We start from the raw sequence: 18,464 nt of genomic DNA, 5'->3' as shown, positions 1-18,464 counted from the left end.
AAGTGACTGTATAATGTACTCTGGTCAATAATACATATATTAAAATACACTAAAGAATTTTAATATTTAAAATTCAATAAATTAATTAGTACTATAAATAAAGCTCTATATTGAACATTTAGATTGTTTCGAGTTTTCAGTAATAATTAATGCTGGAATATGCCTTATGCATATCTATGTTTATTTCCTTAAGATATACACCTAGAGGTGGAACTAACAGGTCAAAAAGAGATCAACAATTTTCAGTCTCAAGATATTAGTCAACGTATGATAAATTCTTCTCCTACTCCCAAACCCACAGAAATGTTAGAATATTTAAAAATTTAAAAGTATATATTCATGATGAAAACAAAAAGGGAATTCTCAACGGACCAAGTCTGTGAGACCTCTCTGGGGAAAGGAAACAGAAGAGAAGCTATAGAGATCATGCCAACCATCATCATAACATAGCAAATTGAAGAGCAAAACCTCTCAGAGGAGACCAGTGCACAACCGAGAGTCATCAAGCATCTGAGGAAAGCTACACCATGAAAGAAACTTAACAAGCCCACAAACAGATGGGCTTAAATTCAAGAGGAAAATTAATAGAGCATCCTGAAAATAATTTTAAAATAAATGTTACTGTATTTAATATCCTCAAAGAGCAAAAGAAGGAAACCTCATCTATGAAATAACATAAAAATAACCAATTAGATAACCTGAATATAAAGAGTTGCTGAATAAACTCAACAGATCACTGAATAATAGCACAGACTCAGGTGAAGAGCCATTTAGCAAGCTGGAAGACTGAGTTGAGCAATTCACTCAAAACAAAGAGCAAAGAAAGAACAAGAGGAGGATTAAAATAAGGAGAATGAAGAAGCAATAAAGACCAAGAATTTCTCAGAACTGGAGACACATAAGCCCACTAAGGGTCCACTGAGTACCAAGCAGGATAAAATTCTTAATACACACCACTAAACAAACTTTGGATAAACTTCAAAATATCAAGAATAAAAACAAAGTCTTAGAAGCTTCCAGAAAAATCTAGATTATCTGAAAGAATGTGTATCAGACTGGTAATCAGACTTCTCATCAGAGATGACAGATGTTAAAGGAAAATAAGTCTGAACCCAGAATACTAATTCAGCCAAGCTATCTTTCAATACTGAGATTAAAAAATAGAAAGTTTTACAAACTCAAAGAGCCACTCAGAGACTCTCTAAAAGAAATAAGTACTTCGTGAATAAAAACTAACCCAGAAGGTACAAGAGCAATAGTGAGCAAATGAGTAAAATACATTAATGCTATATAAACACAGAATAGAAATGGATGCTAATAACGAATGAAACAAAAATGCTAGAAGACAGAACCATGGGAAATTATATTCTCTTTTGGAGGGGCATTGAAAGGGGGTTATTGCAAGATCAGAGAAAGTAAAGTAGAATCAAGATAAGTTCTTCATAGGTAGGATATTAATACTAATTAAGTTTAGACTTTGTTAGGAAAAAATTTTCAAACTGTATTGATAATGTAAATCTATTAAAAAGAAAGTAGGTACAACAAAGAAAACTTGGGGCTAACCTCAATTTAAAAAAAGAAATGAGCCCAGCCGGGCATGGCTCACGGGTTGAGAATCGACCTAGGATCCAGGAGATAGCAGGTGGATTCCCGGTCAGGGCACATGCTTAGGTTGGGGCTCGATCCCATCGGGAGCGTGCAGAAGGCAGCCGATCAATGACTCTCTCTCATCGCTGACGTTTCAACTCTCTCTCTCTCCCTTCCTCTCTCTGAAATCAATAAAGATTTTTTTTTTAAAGAGAAATGAAAAAATAAGACATGAAAGATGTGAAAAGAAACATGGTAAACACATGATAAGAAAACGGCCAAATATGTTAATAATCACACAAAAAGTGAATGTGTTAACCTTACTATTAAAAGAGAGACTCTCAGAATGGATTCCAAGCACAATCTAGCTATGGTATTTTTAAATAAACAGACCCACTTAAATCACACAAAACATCACTAAAAGGCTGAATGGAGGAAATGTGAAAAAAGACGTTCCAGCAAATACAAAAAAATCCATATCGAACAGAATAGAATTTAATATGAACACAAATAAAAAAGGCAAAGAAATATTTTACACTGACAGAACAATTCATCATGCCTATCTAATTGAAATTACTGACTTAATACCAAGTAAGCTAAAGAAGTAATAATCCCAATTAAAGGAAAGTATAGCCTGGCCGGGCGTGGCTCAGTAGTTGAGCATTGACCTATGATACAGGAGATTGCGATTTGATTCCTGGTCAGGACACATGCCTGGGTTTTGGGCTCGATCCCCAGTAGGGGACATGCAGGAAGCAGCCAATCAATGACTCTTTATCATTGATGTTTCTATCTCACTCTCGCCCTCTCCCTTCCTCTCTCTGAAATCAATATATATATATATTTTTTAAAAAAGAAATAAGTAAGCAGCCGATCAATGACTCTTTATCATTGATGTTTCTATCTCCCTCTCTCCCTCTCCCTTCCTCTCTCTGAAATCAATATATATATATATATTTTTTTTAAAAAGAAATAAGTATAAAAGAGAAAATTGAAAAGAACAGCTGAGCCCTCGCTGGTTTGGCTTCATGGTTAGAGCGTCTGCCTGCAGACTGAAGGGCCTAAAGTTCAATTCCAGCCAAGGGCACGTACCTCGGGTGCAGGCATGCAGGAGGCAACCAATCAGTGTATCTCTCTCACATAGACGTTTCTTCCCTGTGCTCTCTCTGAAAAGCAATGGAAAAAATATCCTCGGGTGAGAATGAATAAATAAATAAATAAAATGTTTAAAATAAATGAAAGAGCAGTTGAAGATCTTACCAGAGCTGCATGCCACACATCCCCATCTCTTACTCCCAGCATACCATGTCCATAACATTTTATAAATGAATTTTATAAAACTTTCAAGGAACATATAATTTCTATAGTATACAAAAGTTCCAGAGCAAAAAAAATATGGGAAGCTATTGAACGTTTTTTTTTTAGATTAGTATAAACTTGACATGTTAAAAAAAAGAAACTTAAGGCCTAAGGCACTTATGGGCATAGAAGCAAAACAGTAAGTAAAAGCATGCATCAGTAGACTAAAAGTATATCATTAATGTAGGGTTTATTCTAGGAATACCCAGAAAGTTCAACATTGGGAAGTTCTCAATGTAAATTTTTATATTAACAGATAAACAGAGGAAAACTATCATCTCTGATGCAGAAAAACAAAATTTAAAAATTCAATGAAAGTCAGCAACTATTGGAAGGAGGAGGGAAGAGGGCAAACTCTTAGCAAACCAGTAATAACAGAAAACTCTTCAACCTGGTAAACACTATCTACTAAAATCTTGCAGTGAATACTCAATGATGAAATGCTAGAAGCATTTTCATTAAAGTTGGGCACAGGATAAGAATACTTGCCAGCACTGCTCTTATTCAATATTGTACTGAAAGTCTTACAGAAAGACAGTAAAATAAAGAGACCTAAAGATTGTAAAGAAGAGAAAAATCTGTAGAATAAACAAAAACTAACAAAAACAAAATAAAGTTAAAAGCCAAGCAAAGAGCTGGGAGAAAATGTAACATTTTAACAATAGTAACAAAAAAAGGACATAGCCATTAGACGCTGAAGAAATTTTTAAAATTATACAGGATACACAGTATCCAGAACACATAAAGAACTCCTTCAATCATTAAGAAAAAGATGACTAAATAGAAAATGGGTACGATATGAAAGAAATTATATAAATTTACATAAATTGTGGGTTAATAAACATAAATAGATTCTGCAACCTTAGTAGTAATCAGAGAATGAAATCTTTAAAAAATGAGTATCATTTTATCCATCAGATGGGCAAAAAGTAAGATAATATCTCATGTTGGTCTAGACAAGCTATTTTCAACCTTTTCATCTCATGGTACACATAAACTAATTACTAAAATCCTACTAAACACCAAAAAATATATTTTTTGCTGATCTGACCAAAAACATAGGTATAATTTTGCATTTTTTTATTTGACAATCTAAGGGAAAAGAGGTCAGTGCCTTGGACTAAAAGGTATTGCATGTTTTAAAAATTCTTGCAGCACATGGGCTGAAAATCACTAGTCTAGATTATAGGGAAACTGAATTCTAATAAACTACTTGTGAGATGTGTAAATTAGTAGAAATATTTTCAAGGCAAATTTGGCAAGACCTATTAAAATTAAAAGTGTTTACAACTTAAAACCAAGCAATTCCACTTCTAGGTATATATCTTGAGAAATACCACATGTACACAAGAAAACACAAGGGTTTCCCTGCAGCACTGCTTGTCAGGTGAGAAACTGGAAACAACTTAATGTCCATCAAAAGGAGAATGGCAAATAAAATGTACTATACACTACACATCAAACAAAATAGAATTTAATATGGAAACCAATAAGAGGCAACGATAAATAATTTACATTAACAGAAGAATTCAGTCATACACTGGAACACTAAAAGAAATGAGCCATAAATAACATAATGAGCTATAAATAACATGTACACACTGCAAAAGCATGGTCAAGTGAAGAGTTATAGAATTACATAGTATGATACTATTTCCCTTTTAAAAAATTACAAATGCCTTTATGCATCTATTGAGAATATGTGAGTATAAAAAAGGACTTGAAGGCTCTGCATTAATCTTTGTTGGGGGAGGGAGGGAATTCAGGGGCTGTAGATTGTTCTCTTTATTCATCTGTAAAGTTCTAATTTTGTAAAAGGAAATGTAGAAGTGTACTCAATTTAAAAAGTATATAATTTTCAAAAATGGATTGTCCATTTTAAAGCTTTCTGGAGCATATTACCAAACTGCTTTCCAGAAAGGTTCTAACAATTTATACATCCACCTACAAGCACACTCAGTACTAGATTCTTTTTTTAAAAAGCTCTCATCAGTATTGTTCATAACTTCTAAAAATCTAAAAATAACTGAACTTAGAAAAGTAAAACGTTTAGTGCAGAGAATTTGCAAAATATAGTAAAGCATAAAGAAGAAAATTTAAATCACTCGTAATTTCACCTTCTAGAGACAACCAGTGTTACTATTTTGTAATGTAACAGGGGCTTTAAAATTTGTTCATGTATTTCCTCTTCTCACTTTTTCATTTTGACAAAAAAGTAGTCAGTTTCAGTTCAAGTTATGGTTCCCTTTCGTTTTTAAAAATAGGGTCTTATGAAACTGTGACTATTTCCTGTTCCTTATGTTTTAATTACGGTAACAGTAATGTACATGTTTGAGTATAAATCACGTGTCAGTCATATTTCTAAATACTTCACTTGTTCTTATTCTGCATAACAAATAAAGTAGCATGCCGGTTTTTCTAGTGAAAGTGGTGGAAACAAAATAAAAGGAACCAAGCAGCACGGTTTCAGAGTCGTTTTTTATTCCATTCTACCGCCTCAATTACCTCTTTTCTTAGCCTGATTCACGAAAACATACAGAACTTATTGAAGGTTTCCACAAGCCGAGGAGCACGGTTAATTACACACTGTCCCTTATTTTAATTATTCATTGGATAATTACTTACTGGGTTGTGGTTCACGAGTCAGGTGCTCCTAGGATCTGATCTTAACTCCGCGATATTGGACGAATGATTTTACTTACTTGGGGCTTGTGTAGTCTTACCTGTGAAATGGGTCAGTGGTTAAACGTTCGAGTTCTGCTTCTGGATTTTATACTGCAGTCCATTTCCTGCAGCCCCTTTTACAGCCTCGGGTTCCCAGCTGCTTGGGAATCCCCTCACACTGAGGTTTACACCGCGAGACAGAGGCTGAAATGGGGTTGAGAACTCAGTGCGCCCGCAGTCCCTTCTCCAGCCCTGGACTGCACATGGGTGAAAGAAGGGAGGCTGCAAGGGCTCCCCGGCGCGCCCAGGTCCTGGGCCGCAGGACCAGTCAGGGGGGCACCCACGGCCGTGCCGCGGCTCCACTGGCTCCACTACGTTTTCCTTGCCGCTCGCCAGATCTGAAGGCTGCACGCCGCCCGCTCAGCAGGCGAGGCTGGGCTCACCAGCCTCTCGGGACCCTCTCCGACTCCAAGCCACCGAGATCCTACGGTCCCCCGGTGTGCCCCCTGGCCGGGAAGTACTTCACCGTTTACTAGATCTCGCCACGGCAGGAGGAAGGACCGCCTAATCTGTAACGTCCAGGCCTACCAAACGCAAACCCTAAATGGGAGGAGTCGGACACCTCCTGGCCGGGTGCCCATTGGTTGCACACCCCACTGCGTCCACGCCTCAGACCTCCGCGCACCGGCGGTCCGCCGCGCTGAGGCAACGGAGCGCGCCGCCGTCCGATTTGCTGACAGCGTTCTCGAGTTGTCTCGCGCGCTCTCGCTGGGCCAATGGGGATACCCGCAGTCGAAAGGCCGGCTTCGCTGCAGTGGTGGCGCAGCTGTTTCCTCCGGTAGGTGATTGGCTGCCATCTTGTGTGTGGCTGAGACTGGGCTTCTTGGCGATTGGAAGAGTATTTAGGGGCTCAAGGGGTCCAGGGGTCCTGAGGGAGCTGTGGAGGAGAGGAGGGGTCTGAGGGAACAGACCCGGCGCCTTCTCGCTTCCCTGAAAGGGAAAGGTCGTCTTGGCCTGATTGTCAGCTCCTGGTAGAGAGCGGTGAATGGTGGTGGTGGCTTCGGTTTGTTCGTTATTGTGAAGGCTTGGAGGGGTATGTGATGCATTAAAATCGATTCCTTGAATTCCTGGGAGGTATTCGAATAATCTTTGTCTCGGAAAGATTCTGACCGTCAACATTTACTCACAAAGGAGGTTGGCTGATGGACCATCTGGTTTAGAAAGGAACAAGGCTGGTAATTAATGAAAGGGCGGGGAGAGGGAGTGCCTCACCATTATGCTCACGTTCGAAAGGGAGGTTTTCATTTTCAGCTGTTGGCGAAGGAGCGGCTGGTGAAGTGTTTGCCCATTTCCACTTACGCTTTGACTAAGGCAATCATTTGGTAGCGGGCGTCAGGTTCTGCGTTTGGGCAGTTCACTCGTGTGCAGCCAACATTCCTAAAGTGGCCTTTTTTTAAGGCTGGAAAGTGCTGGTCTCTGTAGGATCTGTGGAAGTGAGGGAAGAATTTTGTCAGATCTTAGTTTCCCCGGTTACGATCCATAGACGATTTGGAAATTTATGGGTCTGCCTTGACAAGCTTGCTTGCTTCGTCATGGGCCTGGAGAGGCTTTTCTGAGGGAAAGCATCCTAACTTCTGAGCTCTTTTGGGTTAGAAGGAAGGAGACAAGAAGTACCGCCTTTTCGTCCTCTTTTTTTTTTTTTTTTAATCAAAGTAGAAAGCACGCATTGTCTTTCATTTGAAGGGGGAATTTTATCAGATCCGCATAAAAGACTAGTACTTTCTGATTAACTTTAGCAGTTTTGACATGCATGAGAAGAAGCAAAGATATCTATCTTATTGTCTTGAGTTTAGTTTTCAATTATTCAAGGTTAACTGATGGCCCAACGGAGTCAACAGTAGTACCACCATGTATTTTGTTGCAGGAATAACAAGGAAAACAACAGTAAAATAATAGAATAATTGAATATTTTCTTTAAAAATTTTGCTTTTTAACTTATGAGTCTTATAAAACATAAATTGCAAGGGTTCCAGTATCAATTTATTTTTTTATTGTTTTACTTACTGATTTGAGAGAGAGAGAGATAAAGAGAGAGAGAGAAAAACATCAATTTGTTGTCCCACTTATTTATGCATTCATTCATTGATTTTTTAAAATTTAACTTGATTTTAGAGGGGGGGAAGGGAGATAAACATTACTTTGTTCCACTTATTTATGCATTCATTGGTTGATTCATTTTTTATTTTTTTTAAATTTATCTTTATTATTGAGAGTATTACAGATGTGCCCCTTTCCCCCGCCCATTGTTCCCCTCCACCCTGCATCTACCCCACCCCAAGGCCTTCCCCATACTATTGTCTGTGTCTATGGGTTATATGTTTATGCATATAAGTTCTTTGATTAATCTCTCCCCACTCATTCCCCTACCTTCCCTCTAAGATTCATCAGCCTCTGGATTTATTTTGCTCATCAGTTTATTTTGTTCATTATATTCCACATATAAATGAGATCATGTGATACTTGTGATATATTCCACATATAAATGAGATCATGTGATATTCTGACTGGCTTATTTTGCTTAGCATAATACTCTCCAGTTCCAGCCATGCTGTCCCAGAGGGTAAGAGATCCTTCTTTTTTACAGCTGCATAGTATTCTATGGTGTAAGTGTACCACAGCTTTTTTATCTACTTATGTATTGATTGGCACTTGAGCTGTTTCTAGATCTTAGCTATTGTAAATTGTGCTGCTATGAACGAACATAGGGGTGTATAAATTCTTTCTGATTGGTGTTTTGGGTTTCTTAGGATATATTCCTAAAAGTGGGAACACTGGGTCAAATGGCAATTCCATCTTTAATTTTTTTGAGGAAACTCAATGACAGTGTTACCTCCTCCTTTGCAATTTGGATGCCTTTAATGTTTACTTCTTGTCTGATCGCTGTGACTAGGATTTCCAGTACTGTGTTGAATAAGAGTGATGAAAGTGGACACCCCTGTCTTGTTCCTGTTCTTAGGGGAAATGGTTTTAGTTTTTGCCCATTGAGTATGATGTTGGCTGTAGGTTTGTCATATATGGCCTTTATTATGTTGAGGTATGATCCCTCTCTTTCCACTGTGCTGAGAGTTTTTATCCAGAATAGGTGTTGGATTTTGTTCAGTGCTTTTTCTGCATCTGTTGATATGATCGTGTGGTGTGTTTTTTTTGTCTTTCCATTCGTTTATGTGATGTATCACATTTATTGATTTGCGAATATTGTACCAGCCTTGAATCCCTGGAATAAATCCCATTTGGTCATGATGTATGATCTTTTTAATATATTACTGGATACAATTTGCTAATATTTTGTTGAGGATTTTAGCGTCTATGTTCATCAGGGATATTGGCCTGTAATTCTCATTCTTGTTTTGGAATTAGGATAATGCTGGACTCATAAAAAGAGCTTGAAAGTATTCCTTCCTCCTGGATTTTTTGAAATAGTTTGAGAAGGATAGGTGTTTGTTGTTCTTTGAATGCTTGGTACAACTCCCCTGTGAAGCCATCTGGGCCAGAGTGTTTGTTTTTTGGGAGTTTTTCTATTACTGCTTCAATTTCATGACCTATTATTGGCCCATTCAGGTTCTCTGATTGTTCCCGTCTCAACTTCGGAAGATTTTATTTTCCTAGGAATTTGTCCATTTGGTCCACATTGTCCAGCTTGCTGGCATATAGTTGTTTATAGTATTTTCTTACAATTCTTTGTATTTATGTGGTGTCAGTTGTTACTTCACCTCTTTCATTTCTGATTTTATTTATTTGGGTCCTCTCTCTTTGTTTCTTGATGAGTCTGGCTAACGGTTCATCAATCTTGTTTGTCTTTTCAAAGAACCAGCTCTTGGTTTCATTGATCTTTTGTATTTTTTTTATTATTCTCTATTTCATTTATTTCTACTCTTCTCTATATTATTTCCTTCTATTTACTCTGGGCTTTTCTTGTTCTCTTTCTAAGTCTTTAAGTTGTAGGGTTGTAGAGTGTATTAGTTTTTCTTGTTTTTTTGAGGTAAGCCTGTAGTGCTATGAACTTCCCTCTCAGGACTGCTTTCACTGTGTCCCATAGATTTTGGGTTGTTGTGTGTTTGTTTGCATTTGATTCCAGGAAGTTTTTTATTTCTTCCTTGATATCTATTGCCATTTAAATTATTTATGACTATGTTTCTCTATTTCTACTTATTCAGCAGTCCCTTTAACATTTGGTGGTGATCACCTCCTTTAGACTCGTTTTGTCTGGGAAGCTCTTTATTTCACCATCTATCTTGAATGATAGCCTTGCTGGATAGAGAGGTCTTGGTTTCAGATCCTTCCTTTTCATTACCTTGAATCCTTCATGCCATTCCCTTCTGGCCTGTAGAGTTTCTGAGGAGAAATCAGCTGAGAGCCTTATGGGAACTCCTTTGTAGGTAACAGATTGCTTTTCTCTTGCTGCCTTTAAGATTCTCTGTCTTGAATTTTTTGCATTTTTATTATAATGTGTCTAAACGTGGGCCTCTTTGGGTTCTTACTTGGGACTCTCTGTGCCTCCTGAACTTGTGTGACATTTTCCTTCATCAGGTTAGGGAAGTTTTCTGCCATTATTTCTTCAAACAGGTTCTCTGTCCCTTGCTTACTTTCTTTCCCATCTGGTACTCCTATGTTACATTGCATGTTGTCCCACAGCTGTCCTCCTGTTTTTTAATTGTTTTTTCTTTTTGGATCCCTGATTGATTTTTTTCTGTCCTGTCTTCTAATTCACTGATCTGATCCTCAGCCTCCTCTAATGTGCTGTTTATTCCTTCCAATGTATTCTTTATTTTTGCTATGTCATTCTTAATTTCCTTCATAATGTAACATACTACCCTCAGCCAAAGCAGAAATAACATTTCCAAGAGCAGAAAATGACTTGTTGATGTTCTTAGTTAGCTTCATCCAACACAGTGCTTTCAGGTCCAGTTTTACTAATCTTTTCACCACTAGCTAAATCAACCAGATGAAGTTTTCTCCTCATTTTTACTCTGTTTGTGTGTTTTTTTGTTTTACATTAATAAGAAATATATTGTGACTCCTAGAGCTCTGTTCATTCATATTTGTAACTGCTATATGTCATCTGGACTACATGCAGAACTCTCTGTGCATCCTTTTACATAGGGGGCTCGGTTTTTATATTCATGAACTGAAAAGTTGGTCTTTGAAACATCTAATAGGTCCCTTATTTTATCCAAATAAATTTTAAAATATGAAACCTTAATATGAAATTCTAAAATTTTCATCGATGGAATAAATATAATTAAAAATATTTTGCACTGTTCTTGGAATAATGCCCATGCCTTGTGGGTCATGAAGTTTTCCCTCCATTGTGTGTATCTTCCCAGAGGATGTCTGTCCATATGCAATTATTGTTCTGTTGTATCCCTCAAGTACATCTTTAACAATCTTCTTTGCACGATCATCATGCACTTGCTCTTGAGATGTGTTTGACTGGAATACTTGATCAAATGCATAAGACTTGGTCACAATCATGACTGTGTCTTCTCCCTGAATCTTGGTGATATACTTATTACCGCTGTTCACTTCAGACTCGTTGAGAGATCTGAAGTGACACATCACTTTGATGTTGCACTGTGCCAGGTTTGCCAGTTTCCTCACTGTGGGGCCAGAGGCTGGGAGCCATGCCCCGCTGATGAGACTTGGAGGAAGCAGGCCCTAGCTGCTGGGGGTTTAGGGTCAGGAAGGCTGAGGGAATCAGGCCCCGGAGTTGCGATTTCCCATGAGGGGGCGGCGGGATGACGGGGACTGGAACGGCTTGCAGCCACTGCCCTGAGGCTTGCTTCTGATCCATCATGGCAGCTATGGCAGTAGTGGTACCATGTGGAGCATCTGCGGAGCAGCTCCTTGGCTTCCGCCTCACCAGCCTGGGCAGACTGCATGGTCTGGGGTGATTCTGGAGGCCAGGAAGGTGGTTCCCTCCTTCCTTGGAAAGAGCAGGCAGGACCCACAATCTCCCCGCCTGGCTATCTGATTTTCTGGCCTCATTAGTTGATTCTTGTATATACCCTGACTGTAGATCAAACTCTCAACCTTGGGATATTGGGCAATGCTCTAACCAACTGAGCTACCCTGTAACCAACTGAGCTACCTGGCCAAGGCCTCAAGTATCAGTAATTTAGTGTTGAATTGATGACTATTAGAGATTGGTGGCTAAGAAATACAAGTTTTCTAGAAAAGTTGACTTTCAGTTCGTTTGAACTATATTTGTTGTTTCCAGTTTGTACATACAAATAATATTAAGGGTAGTGAAGGTCACATCCTTTTTGTGAGGTCTGTTTATGAACTATAGAGAAATTTAGATATTAAAGATGAGCCCTAAGTGATAATGCTCATTTGCCATTTTTTTCTTAAAAGCACACATGAATACCAAAATTATCAGTGTTTAGATTTCTTTTGCTAAAGAAAATTTATTGCTTTTCTAGTTTCTTTTTAACACAACTTAAAGTCAAAATGCTTCAATTTTAAATTTACTATATTTCATATGTATGTCCTATAATTATCAACAGATAAGTAATTTAAAAATAATTAGATAAGTCCCTTCAAATTTGTCTTTCAGAAATACACTGCTCTAGACTAATAACATAATCTGAAGATTCTAAGAAATTTTTAAAATGCCACTTTTGCATGAACAATATTAAGTGACTTTAACATGGTTTAATTTAGATATATTAGAGATTACTTTTCTTTGCAATCTCATAATATATACAAATTTAGATTCTTTTCCCATTATTAAATGATGCATGCTGTATAATTATAAAAAATTTTGATAACACCTTTTAAAGGAATGTGGTGTATTGTGACAGAATGTAGATTAAAATTTATCTAAATCAGTATAACAATAAATAAAAACTGCTCTCAGAACCTATTTGGAATTCTTACCTTTGGTACTTTAAAAATCTGAATGATTTCATGAGCTAAGTTTTTAGAGTATTTTTTATTAAAAACCACATTTAAAATGTGATAGGTGTCTCTCCTCAGTAACTGAAAAGTCAAATTGAAATAATAATCATTCTTGCCCGGCTGGGCATGGCTCAGCGGTTGAGCATAGACCTATGATCCAGGAGATCGTGGTTTGATTCCCAGTCAGGGCACATACCCGGGTTGTGTGCTTAATCCCCATTCGGGGGTGTGCAGGAGGCAGCTGATCAATGAAAACTCTCTCATCACTGATGTTTCTATCTCTCTCCCTCTCCCTTCCTCTCTCTGAAATCAATAAAGACATATTTTTTTTTTAAATCACTTTTAAAAATTATTTTTGAAGTCTAGAAATGCCTTCCTGTGCTTTGTAAGAGTTTTGACCATATAATACATATATATATATATATATATATATTTTTTTTTTTTTTTTTTTTTTTTCTTTTTTTAGATCCTCATCCGAGGATATGTTTTTTCCCCATTCCTGGAGGATATGTTTTTTATTGATTTGAGAGAGAGAGGAACAAAGGGAGAGGCAGAGAGAAACATCGATGTGAGAGAGAAACAGTGATCGGTTGCCTCCTATATGTGCCCAGACCTAGGATGGAACCCACAACATGGGACAATACTCCAATCAACTGAGCCATACTGGCCAGGGACATTTCCATTATTTTTGTTATGATTTCATGAATTTTTGATGGTTCTGTTAGGTTCCTGCACTTGTATTTGGGAGGAGTAAGGTTGGTAGCTTGTGACCCTCAAATACTATGCTTGTGGCTTATAATATCACTTGCAGACCTAGGGACTACTTTGTACTTACCCTTTCGCTCTGTAAAAAGGGTTCCCACTGCCCCAATTTGATGTCTAGCTCAACTTCCCTCCTCTTGAAGTATAGACAGGTTTTGATATTCAGTCACAATCTCTTTTTACCCTGTACTTAAATTCTTCATTTATACACATTTTGTTACTTAACGAAGTAACTCCTTGGAAGGCAAGAGTCCTTCTTGAGTCTGGTGAACACATGTTTGCATGCAGTTAATATTGGATGTGTTTGTTCACTTGAAGTATATTTCATATTTCAAATAAAGAATTAACGTGGGGAGGTCAGAGATAGGCCTACCTTTCTTTATATGTAAAGTGTGTTCTGCTTTTAGGGAGTGTATTCATCTCAAATAAAAAGAAGTCAATACCCTGACAGAAAAGTAAGCAAAGAACATGAACTCTTGATCATAAAAGAACTAGACAAATGGCTTACATGAAAAATATTTAACTTGTAATTAAATAACTACTTAAAGTATTTTTTCATATATCAAAAGACAAAAATGTAAGTACTCCTTGATCCTTTCTAGGAGACATCTATGGAAATGGAGATGGAGTCAAAGCTTTATGATCACGGTGTAATTTCATACTTGTAAAAACTTGGAAATAAAAACACCCAGTGGTAGAAGAATGGTTTTATGATATATGGCACACCCATGATAGACAAAATTTCATGATAGAATATATTTCAATCTTTTGAAAGGAGTATTTTTCAATGGGTGTTTCGTGATATAGGCTATTTAATGACAGAAAAATGGTCACCATTTTGAGTTAAGTGAGAAAAGTTTAGAATAGTCATTGAAGAAAAGCAAATTAAAAACCACAATGAGATACCACTACACTATCTCTTTGAGTGATCAAAAAGAAAGGAAAAATACCAAGTGGTGGCAAGGATGCAAAGAGATGGGATTCAGATCTTGTTGGTGGGACTGAAAATACCATAGCCATTTAGAAAATGGTTTGATAATTTCTTATAAAATCAAACATACCATGCCCTGGCTGGTGTGGCTCAGTTGGTTGGAGCATCATCCCATGCACCGAAAAGCTGTTGGTTCAATTCCCAGTCAGGGCATATACCTGGGTTGTGGATTCGATCCCCTGTCAGGGAACGTTCGGGGGGCAGCTGATCAGTGTTTCTCTCACATCGATGTTTCTCTCCCTCCCTCTCTCTAAAATCAATGGAAACATACCCTCGTATGAGGATTAAAAAAAACCCACCCATACCCTTATTATATGACCTAGTAATTCTACTTCTAGGTTGAATTTTACCAGCAAAATGTGAGAGCTCCATCAACTTCCCTTTCTTGCCAGCAATTGGTATTATCAGTGTTTTTCTTTAAATTTAGGCATTATATGAGATACGTAGTGGTATCTCATTATGATTTCAATTTGCATTTCAAATCATAATGAGATGCCTCTACTTTTATATGTTTTTCTCATGAAATGTGAAATGAAAACCTATAATCACTTCTCTGCAAATATTTATAACTGGTGTATTTGTAATCACCAAAAACTGGAAGCAACCCAGATGTCTCAAAAGAGGGATGGATTTTTTAAAACTGAAGTTATGTCCACACATAACACAGGAATGAACCTCATAATCCAGAATAACACACAAATATATGGGAAAATGGACTATGATATAACTATATACAAAGTTGTAAGAAAAATACTTTAAAATGAGCCATCATATAATGAAAACACACCAAAAAATGGGACCATAAAACAGGCAAAAATGGTAATCTATTTCAAAGTAAGCCAAGAGAAATTAAGGAAAAGATGAAAACCTTTGAAGAACCATACAAATCATAAAGGACCTCAAAAATGAGATGAATAGGCTGTAGAAGCATGTGAAATGAGAGCTGACAACTCAAGAATTAGGAAAAAGTGACAATGAAATTAGAAACAAATGGCTGAATACATATCATGGAAAGCACAGTAAGAAATGGAGAACAGAAAGGAGAAAATTGAAGAAAATCAAACAGAGTTTTTTAAAGGAGTAAAGAAAAGGTGACAAGACAGGCAAAGAGAGCCAAAATATATGTACTCTGTATTCCCCAAATGAAAATCAAAGCACAGTGGTGATAATTACATAACATTGTGAATATACTTAATGCCACTGGGTTGTATACTTAAAAATGTTTAAAAGGGCAAATTTAGTGTTGTTTATCACACACAAAAATGCAAACCAGCCCTGGCAGTTGTGGCTTGGTTGGTCGGGTGTCCTATGCACTGAAGGGTTGCCGGTTCAATTCCCCGTCAGGGCACATGCCTGGGTTTCAGGCTTGATCCTCAGTAGGGGCATGCAGCAGGCAGCCAATCGATCTTTCTCTCACATCGATGTTTCTCCCTTCTCTCTCTAAAAATCAATAAGCTATTCTTTAAAAAAATTCTTTTTAAGAAAATGGAAACCAAAGTAATGGAACAGAACAGCTACTAGAATTATAATTAAAGAACACTTGATAATTAGAGAGTGTTTAAATCTGTATGTTGAAAGACACACTATGAGTCTGGGGAATTCATTCCAGAACAGTTAACACAGATGTAGTTTTATACAATGCTGGATTGTAAACATTTAGAAACACAAAACCACCTTTTTTTTTTTTAATCCTTACCTGAGGATATTTTTTCCACTGCTTTTCAGAGAGAGTGGAAGAGAGAGGGAAAAATATCAATGTGAGAAAGACACATCGATTGGTTGCCTCCCACACGCACCCCAACCAGGGCCAGGAATTGAGCCTGCAACCGACATACATGCCCTTGACCAGAAATCAAACCCGGCACCCTTCAGTCTGTGGGCTGATGTTCTAACCACTGAGAAAAACTGGGTAGGGCCAAAGACATCTTTTTGTATCCATGGAAAAAAGATCAACTCAACTGGGAAAGAAAATCAGATTGGATTAGATTTTTGGCAGCAACATTTTATGCAAGATAATAAAGCAATATTTTAAAAATATTCAAGGAAATAAATATTTCCAATTTCACCAACTATCTTTCAAGAATTCAGGACATCAACAAACATTTCTAAACATGAAGCAACTCAAGGAATATTGTTCCTGTGAATACTTCCTGATACTAGAGGACAAATTTCAGACAACCAAGAAATGATTTCACAATCTTCAACATTGGGTTAAGTGATGATCATTGACTATCTTTTTTGTAGCACTAAGATTAAAAGATGGAAATAATGATGATAGAAGGTATGTAAATGTTATATATTCTGACAATATAGAAATAATATAACCCACAGAAAAATGGGAGGGGTTGGGGAGAGTAAATGAAATGTAGAACAAGGCTGTTTGCCTCTTAAGAATTAGTTGTAAGGAAAAGGATCGTACTTGAAGCTGATTGATGGACACTTAAACATAAGTATATACACTTTGATATGTAAGATAAAACACTAATAAAACTAATACCGGTGACCAAAAGTAGATGGTGGGGGAGAAGGGAGAAAAGAGGAAGTTACTAATTTTGTTACTGCTAATAGCAGGCAACGAATACTATCTTAAGAGGAGAAAGGAATGATCAGTATTATATAAAGATGTTGTAGAATTAACTCCAAAAACAAAATATACAAAAAAATATTAAAAGAAACCTCCCCTAAAAGGAGAAAGTAAAATAGACCACGTAGTGATATGCACACATTCTCTGTATGTATTTGTGTGTACACAGACAAAAATGAATAGGACATGAAATGTTACACCACCAAGAATACCAGGTATATTAATAAATGTGTATCGGCTCAACTTAATGATTGCTGTATACAAAAGACACAGCTAGCTGTATAAAGTATAAAAATGAAGGGAATTAATAACTTTAAAATAATAATAAAAGGAAGGGGAAGAGATACCAGATAAATGCAAAATTTTAAAAAGCAGAGTTCATTTATCATCTTAGTATCAGACAAGGCAGAATTTAGCTCAAAAATGTGAAGGATATTTTATAGGCTAAGGGCTATATTAACAATAAAGATTTTTTGAAATGTCTGTTTACCAAATGACATCAACATCTTTCATAAAGTAACAACTAGAAGAGATGTATGGAGAAATAAAAACCTAGTAATAAGTCTCAAAATAAGTCCGGTTAAGTGGACAAAAGAAATTAGTCATAGTATACATAAATAGGTAGCTCTTACATATTTATATCAAACTATAGATCTACAAATAGAGAATACATATTTTCAAGTGCACAATGGCGAGTTATAAAAATCAATTATATATTAGTCCACAAAGAAAATCTCAGTTCCAAAAACTAAAATGTCATCCCTGGCTGGTGTTGCTCAGTGGTTAGAGTGTCAGCATGCACACCGAAGGGTCTTGGGTTTAAGTCCTGGTCAAGGGCATGTACCTGGACTGCAGGTTTGATCCCCATCCCAGCTGGCATGTGCGGGAGGCAACCAGTCGATGTGTCTCACATCGATATTTCTGTCCTCTCTTTCTCTTTTCCTCTCTTTTCCTCCCCTCTCCCTCCCTCCCTACCACCCTTTAAAAATCAATAAAAACAATAACCTCAGGTGAGAATTAACAACAAAAACCCCAAAACCTAAAACATCAAACAAAATTCTGACTACATGCAATAAAACTAGAAAATGATTTAAAAATAAAAAATTAAAATTTGACTCCAGGTTTCCACAGGATGATGACAACTGTCTAAATCCAGATCTCTCCATAAACCTTTGAAGTACCATACAGATCTAGAAAGGGAGCAGATTAAACCACCACCACCCTTGCCTTAACAATATCAAATTATGGGTGTGGGGAAATAAACACTAAAATGTAGCAGACCCAGCTATGGAACCTACGCTGAAGTGGCAAGTGAGGTTGAGATTGTTCAGAACAGAGGACAGGTAAGCAGGAATGAGGGCGAACAGAATGCTTGTTAACTCTAGGAAAAGAGCCCAGCCAGTGTTGCTCAGTGGTTGAGTGTCGACCTGTGAACCGGGAGGTAATGGTTCAATTCCTGGTCATGGCACATGGCCAGGTTGTGGGCTCTATCCCCAGTGGGGGACATGCAGGAGGCGGCCAATCAATGACTCTCATCATTGATGTTTCTCTTTCTCC

General features: G+C 37.2%; 2 protein-coding genes across 7 annotated transcripts in view; one reads left to right on the top strand and one right to left on the bottom strand.

The window, feature by feature from the left end:
- Positions 1–6,291, bottom strand: part of SETDB2 (SET domain bifurcated histone lysine methyltransferase 2) — a 95,026-nt gene extending 88,735 nt beyond the window's left edge. For all 3 annotated transcript variants that reach the window (XM_081130186.1, XM_081130184.1, XM_081130185.1), the window contains exon 1: positions 5,670–6,291. The gene's annotated coding sequence lies outside the window, so the exon portion shown is untranslated. The remainder of the gene's footprint in view (positions 1–5,669) is intronic.
- CAB39L (calcium binding protein 39 like) overlaps positions 6,242–18,464 on the top strand; it is a 143,756-nt gene continuing 131,533 nt past the window's right edge. For 2 of the 4 annotated variants that reach the window (XM_081130192.1, XM_081130194.1), the window contains exon 1: positions 6,242–6,448. The gene's annotated coding sequence lies outside the window, so the exon portion shown is untranslated. Of the gene's footprint in view, positions 6,704–18,464 lie in introns of all 4 variants that reach the window. The other 2 variants (XM_081130193.1, XM_081130195.1) reach the window with 1 other exon arrangement.

Source organism: Miniopterus schreibersii, assembly GCF_964146895.1.
Source record: "Miniopterus schreibersii genome assembly, chromosome: 2".
Lineage (NCBI taxonomy): Eukaryota > Metazoa > Chordata > Mammalia > Chiroptera > Miniopteridae > Miniopterus > Miniopterus schreibersii.
This window is presented reverse-complemented; position numbering and strand designations above follow the sequence as displayed.